Source organism: Pseudoliparis swirei, chromosome 9, assembly GCF_029220125.1.
Source record: "Pseudoliparis swirei isolate HS2019 ecotype Mariana Trench chromosome 9, NWPU_hadal_v1, whole genome shotgun sequence".
NCBI classification, from domain to species: domain Eukaryota; kingdom Metazoa; phylum Chordata; class Actinopteri; order Perciformes; family Liparidae; genus Pseudoliparis; species Pseudoliparis swirei.
The window spans coordinates 28,224,720-28,232,219 of NC_079396.1; positions in this window are offsets into that span (position 1 = coordinate 28,224,720).

The following is a 7,500-nucleotide window of genomic DNA, read 5'->3' on the forward strand; positions in this document are numbered from 1 at the left end:
CTCTCTCTCTCTCCCTCTGTCTCTCTCTCTCTCTCTCTCTCTCTCTCTCTCTCTCTCTCTCTCTCTCTCTCTCTCTCTCTCTCTCTCTCTCTCAGTTCACGCTGAGCGTCAGAGCGACAGGGTGTGTGTGTGAGAGCTGTGGAGCGTTGTCTGTGTGTTTCTCTCTTCTCTATTCTTTCATAGTTGTGTGTATTTAGTTTATGTGGTGTATTAGTCGGGTTTCACAGTAGTTTACATTGTTTGGTGGTTATTTGGTTTTTCCTCTGGGTGTCTTCCCGCTGCCGGTGTCTCAGCAGAGAGCTCTCCCGGCACGGGAAACTGGTCTCCCCGATCAGAGAGATCTCATCGGGGTTCAAGAAGAGTTTGATGAAGCACATCATGAGTCACCGTAGATCTGTTTATATGATACTCAACGACCGGAGCGCGGAACTCAACCTGCGCTTCAGCGTCAGAGGCAGTGGCGGTGCGTCCATAGGGGGCGCTAGGGCGCCGTCCCTCTTAAAATGTTGAGATGAAAAAAAAAAGAATAAAAATAAAAATAAAATACATCCTGTCAAAAAACATTATATACCAAATCAATTAAATAGTAAATATACCATGTTGACACGCTAAATGTGTGTGGGAGACCGTCAGCCTGTCAACAACCACTTAAGTTAATGTGAAAATATATAATATATCGCCACTCATTATCACGGAGAGAAGCCCCGCCCCCTTTACGGGGCTCCGGTCCAACGTGTGTGCGGCAGCGAGCAAACATTTCAGTCGTTTCGGCAAGGACGGCTTCTCATTGGCGGATGAAACGTGAATCTTGGGCCACAAAAATGTGCGCTCATTGGCCAATGACATCGTTTTATTATTTCACGTGATTGGACTATTCGGCAGATCAGAGACGTATCGTTCCCTCAGCCAGAGAGCTCCACGGAGCTACGGGAGCAGGTAGCTAACGGAGCTGTTAGCTCACGGAGCTCAGTGAGTAATGCTGTTTAGTTTCCCCTGTCTGTTGTTCCAAAGGGACTGAAACTCTCTGGACTACAACGGGGGGAGGGGTCTAAAGAGCTGCAGACAAGTGGAAAGCACGAATCTTGCCGCAGTTATCTAGCTAAGAGCATGGAGCTAACTCGCTAACAGCCTGAAGCTAACCCTGTTTGCAGAGCAGCAGAAGGAGACCGAACTGGCATCGAAAACACAACGAAGAAGTTCTGAAAAACAGACACATTCCCTCCAGAATAATGGAGGCTGGTTACAGACATGATTGACTTTAACCAGAGAGTTATGGAGAAGACCTTTAGAGAGAGGAGCTACTTGTCTTTACAGTAGTGGGTCTACTCTGTCCCCCAATGTAACATGTGATCTCTTTCTGACTCTATTCTGCTCTGAACCTCTTTCATGTGAGGGTGAAACTCTTTTATTCTGTAAACCTCTGAAACTCAACCCAATGTTCCTTAAAGCTGCTCTGAACCTCTCATGCCCAAAGTCACAGTGTGTTGATAGTTGTTATTGGACCGTGTTGAGCACGCTGTGTTCTTGAAATAAAGCTTTGTTTTTTACAATATTCTACTCAAAACCTCTTTTCTTCTCATTTTTGAGTGATATTTAAACCGTGTCGCCCAACTGCGCCCCCCCCCTCCAAAATTCACCAGCCGCCACTGGTCAGAGTAGATGATTTAAACTATAATATCTATGCGTCTTCATCGGCGATGAAGTGCTTTCATTGCGGGGAGGAGGGGCACACCGCGAAGGTCTGCTCGAAGCGCGGCGACCCGGCGTCAGCTGGTCCAGGCGGCACGGGTCCGTTCGGCGCGTCACGGCGGCGGCAGCGGCTCCGATTCCAGCGGAGAGCGCGGCGAGCGGCGTCACTGCTGCTGTACCCGACACACATGTGGTGGGGATGAATGAGAGCGTGAGCAAGGGGGGTGATGGTGGTGATGGTGGTGATGGTGATGATGGTGGTGAGGCTAGGCAGGGCAGTGAAAGGCAGGCTGTGGGTGGTGATGGTGATGATGGGTTTAAAGCTGCCAAGAGCAGTGAGAGGGAGGAGGTGGGCGAGGTGGGAGATGATGAGGAGAAAGAAAAGGAGGAAGGAAAAATTGGAAAAAAATATTATAATAATAATAAGAAAAAACAAAAAAATGGGGGTGATTGTGGCAAGGGTGGTGGTGAGGGTGGAGATGGTGGCAAACGTGGGGAAACTGCCCAGAGCAGTGGGGGGAGGCTGTGGGTGAGGTGAGAAGTGATGAGGATGAAGGAGGGGAAAGTAAGAAAAACAAGAGAAATGTTGCTGATGGGGCTACGGCTGGCAAGGGTGATGGTAAAGGTGGCAAAGGTGTTGAAATCACCCAGAGCAGTGGGGGGAGGCTGTGGTTGGGGTAGGAAGTGATGACGAAGGAAAAAAGGAGGAAGAAAAAGGAAGGAAGGACAAAGAGAATGCTGGGGGGAAGCTCATGGAGGTGGTAGGACAGGTGGGTGGAGTTGAAGGGGCGGAGGAAGAAGGTGTAGGTGAGGAGGGGGCGGAGCAGGTAGAGATGGACGAGGAGGAAGAAGGGGGGCAGAAAGAGGCCTCAAAAAGAAAGAAGAGTGGCCAGAGCGCTGGCGGCGAGGCCAAAGCCAGCAGGGTGGAGGAGAGGAGGAGGAGTCAGGGGGCGGGGCCGGTGGAGGACAGCAGTGATGAGGAGGGGTCAGAGGACAGCGACTCTCCTCTGGTTTTAACTAACAGTCAGACACAAAAGCTTTATACAGCTGATGAGATCAGTCTGTTTTTACATAAAACAAAAAACGAAACAAAAGTGGAGGTCAGAGATCACTTCCCTGACCTCGTGGCCTTTGTACAGTCTTGCCGCTACCACATGGAAAAAAAAAAGTTAGACAAACAAGAGGTTTTTAGGGTTAAAAAGTTTTTACTCAAAGTAAAGGAGTGCATCCAGCAGCGGGAGGTGGAGAGCTCCAATGTGTCTTTTAATTGATTTGTTGGTTTTAAGTTTTATTTGTTTTTTAAACTCTTTTCTTTTAATGAACACATTCGGAGTCGGAGTTTTAAACGTAAATGGAGCGAGGGACAGTAAGAAGAGAACATCTATTTATGAATTTAACAAGATGAAAGCTCATGATGTTCTCTTCTTACAAGAGACGCACAGCGACAGCACCAACGAGGCGGACTGGAGGAGGGAGTGGGGGGGGGAGTCCTCCTGAGCCACAACACCAACCTCAGAGGAGGAGTGGGCTTCCTCTTCTCCAAGGCCTTCAGCCCGCGGTCACTGGAGGTCAAACACATCGTGGAGGGGAGGCTGTTCTTTGTGAAAGCACGGTTCGACCTTTTTAACATTGTTTTTATTAATGTCTATGCTCCAACAACCGGGGCAGAGAGGAAGCTGTTTTTATCCAAAGTTAATGATGTTTTAAATGACTGTGCCTCGGAGGATTTTTATTCTTGGGGGGGGGTTTTAACTGCACAGAGGATGATTTTAAAGACAGAAATCACACAGAGCCACATCCAGCTCCACAGCAGGTGCTGAGGAGGCTGGTCCATTCTCATGGCCTGGTGGACGTGTGGAGAAGGATGCATCCGGACTGCCGACAGTACACATGGTCCCACGTTAGGGAGGGAAGGATCTCCTCAGCCAGGTTAGACCGTATTTATGATTTTAAGCACCATTTTAATATTTTTAAAATGTGCAGCATTATTCGGCTGGTTTTACTGATCACTCTTTGGTTTTATGTCATGTTTTATTAGGAACTTTTACCCAGAAGCGCATATTGGCATTTTAATTCAGTTTAACTTTCGATAGGAATTTTAGAGAGGTGTTGTTTTATTTTTGGGGCATTTTTAGGCTGAGGAAGAGTGATTTTAATAATCTTAGGCTGTGGTGGGACCGTGGTAATTTAGAAATTAGGCTCCTTTGTCAGCAGCACACTTTCAACGTCACTAGAGGCGTCACCAGATCTATGAAGGACCTGGAGACTGAGATAGTGGACCTAGAAAGTTTGAGCGAGTCCACAGGAGATCGAGGACATATTGAAGTCCTCAAAAGTAAAAAGGCGGCTCTCGCCGACCTGTTCAGTTAAAGTCAAGGCGCACTGGTCAGGTCGATTCCAGACCATCGCGGAGATGGATACTCCCTCTAGCTTCTTCTTGGCCTGGAGAAAAGGGGTGGGCGGGGCGAGTGATCCACTCACTGCTGACGGACGCAGGGCAGCGGTTGTGGAGCCAAGCCAGATCCGGAAGCGGCGGTGGGGTTTACTCCTCCCTTTATGCCACTGAGTATAGGGAGGAGGGAGAGTCGACGGAGGGGCTCTGTGGGGAGCTGCCTCAGGTCTCGAGGAGACTAATGAGGAGCTCGACAGACCCATAACCCCAAGAGTTGAAAGATGCCCTGCAGGAATGCAGGGGCGCGCCCAGATCGACAGCCTCCCGCTGAATTTTACAAAAATACTGGGATGTCCTCGGAGGGACATCCTAGACGTCTTCAACGAGTCTGGCCTCTGGTTCCATGCCGATGTCCTGCGGAGGCAGTGCTGACCTACTGCCAAAAAAGAAACCGCAGGACATCGGTAACTGGCGCCCTGTGCCTCTGCTGTGTGTGGATTACAAGCTTCTGTCAGGGGTGCTGGCCTCCAGGCTGAGGGGAGCTATGGAGCAGGTCCTCCATCGGGACCAGACCTACTGTGTGCCCGGCAGGTCCATGGTGGACAACGTCCACCTCATTCGAGACGTTTTGGAGGTCTCAGCTCGTTGGGTATGGATACTGGTCTGATTTCTCTAGATCAGGAAAAGGCTTTTGACGCGTTGAACCACGGCTTCCTCTGGAAAGTTCTGGGGAAGTTTGGGTTCAGCGCTGGCTTCATAGCTAAGATCAAGGTGTTGTACAGTAATGTTGAGAGTGTGCTGAAGATAAGCGGCAGGCTGTGTGCTCCTTTTAGAGTGAGTAGAGGGTCCGGCAGGGCTGTGCTCTGTCCGGGATGCTCCACTCTCCCTCACCCCTCCTCATTAAAATACGCTCTAGCCTGCATGGTTTGGTTTTACCTGGTTTAATAAGAAAGTGATTTTATCGGCGTATGCCCGGCGTCGTGTTTTTATTAAAGACCAAAGAGATGTAGACCTTTTAAATCAAATTGTACAGGATTTTAGCACAGCATCGTCAGCGGTGAACTGGAAAAGCGAAGCCCTCGCTGTGGGGGAATGGTGGCGTAAGCCCTCGGTTCTTCCACAAATGCTCATATGGAAAAAGGACGGTTTTAAATATTTAGGGATATACCTGGGGAAGCCGAGCATGGTCCAGAAGAACTGGGAGGGCGTCACAGAGAAGATAGAGGAAACTTTCCAAGTGGAAGTGGCTGCTCCCCAGATGTCTTTTAAAGGTAGAGTACTGGTTTTAAACAATCTTATTGCATCGCAACTGTGGCACAGGTTGACATGTTTAGACCCTCCCTCGGGTTTCTTAGCCAACATACAAAAAAAAATGGTGGATCTTTTTGGGAGGGTCTACACTGGGTGCCACAGGGGTGCTGTTTTAACCAGAGAGGGAGGGGACAGGGCCTTGTCCACCTGGCCAGCCGGACCCACTTTTAGATTACAGTTTGTTCAGAAGTTTTTAACGAGTCCGGGGTTTTTAGTGTGGCGAGACGTGGCCAGCTGCATCCTCAGACGTGCTGACAACCTGGGGCTGGATACTGCTCTGTTTTTAATAGACCCCAGCTTTTTAAAACTAAGTGGGCTGCCTCCTTTTTATCAGTCGTGGGCCCTTTTTAAACATGAAAGGTGCCCACAGTCTGACTCTGTTCTGGTTGTTGAGAGAACCATTAATTCACGGGGCAAAACTAGACATTAGCAGCGTCACCCTGGGCTAGCAGGCGCTGCTGCGAACAAACTCTTTGCCTGCAGCAGTTGGTGGATGCAGTGGGGCCGGCTGGCGACCCCGGCCCTGGGCTCCCTGCTGGTGATGCATTCCGACCGGGTGGCGAGGCTCCTGGGCTGTGGAGGCAGAGGCTGACCGGGTTGGAGAGGAGCCTCCTCAACGACTACAGCCAGCAGAGGACAGAGCCGGACCCTGCAGACCCCTTCCCAGGCATCTCCCTCAGCCCGGGGCTAGGGGGACTCACCGGCCCCCTGCTAAGGACAACCCACCCAGAAAACTGCGCACTGAACAAGGCAGACAAGAAGACTTTGTATTTTAACCTCGTGAAGAGCATCAACAGGTCCAGACTGTGCAACAGACCGCCCACTGTGTGGTCAGAGAGACTTGGGCATGGAGGCCCTGGCCCGCAGTGGGGGGTCCTATACAAGCCTCCCCTGAAGAAAAGGACCGCTGACCTCCAGTGGCGGATTTTACCGGTGCTGTCGCGTCCAACGCTTTTATCTCAGTCATTAATCCCGCTGTCCTGAGCCAGTGCCCCTTCTGTGACCTCCGGGAGACTATTTACCATGTTTTTAACGAGTGTAAGAGACTTTTGAGTCTCTTCGCTCTTTTAACATTGGTTTTTAGTCTTTTTAATGTGGAGAACAGAGAGGGGCAGGAGGCCGGGGCAGTGTGGCTCTGTAACATCAGAGCCAGACTCTGGCTGGAGTTCAGGTTTTATGAACACATTGGAGACCTGGATGCTTTTAAACAACGCTGGTGTTTTAACGGTATTGTTTGTTCTGTGGTGGAGGAGGAGCTGGTGTTTGCACCACTTTTTATTAGGTAAAACATGTTTTATTTTTTTAAAATGTTTTTTTTGGTTTGCTTTTATTTTAAACAACCCGATTTTTTAAAAACACTTCATTTTTAAAGAAACGGTGTAATGGCTAAGAAAATGTAAATAAAGTGTTTTTCAAAAATCCCCCCAAAAAATCTCTCTCTCTCTCTCTCCCCCCCCCCTCTCTCTCTCTCTCCCTCCCTCTCTCTCTCTCTCTCGCTCTCCACACCTTTCTTTTTGTGTGTGTTTCTGTTCGGAATCTGGTCTCGCGATATTTTTAGTAAGGTTTCGGAAAAGATCGTGAAATTACTAAGTTCAGGAAAATATCCCGAAATAATTTCTGTGTCTCTGTGTGTCTCTCTGTGTGTGTGTCTCTGTGTGTGTGTGTCTCTGTGTGTGTCTGTGTGTGTCTCTTGGTGTGTGTCTCTGTGTGTGTGTGTGTCTCTGTGTGTGTGTCTCTGTGTGTGTGTGTGTGTGAGTGAGTGTGTGTGTGTGTGTGTGTGTGTGTGTGTGTGTGTGTGTGTGGGCGTAACCAGCACTGAGTGGAGTGCGTGGGCAGGACAGCGCGTCCTGTCCGTCACCTTGGAGGCCCCGCACCAATATGGTGGAGTGGTGAAGGGAAGGGGTGGTGTGTGCGTGTGTGTGTGTGTGTGTCGAGGGCATCTGGGAGCACGAGGCCTCGTATCCGAGTGCAGGGATTCCCCCGACCTCCTGTGACAATAGGGCAGGAAGGAAGGAGCTCCTGGTGGAGGAGGAGGGCCCCACGGAGCTGCGTGTTTAAGTTCAGAGTTGTTTTCATCTTCTCACTCTGAATAAATCCTTCAAGCCCAA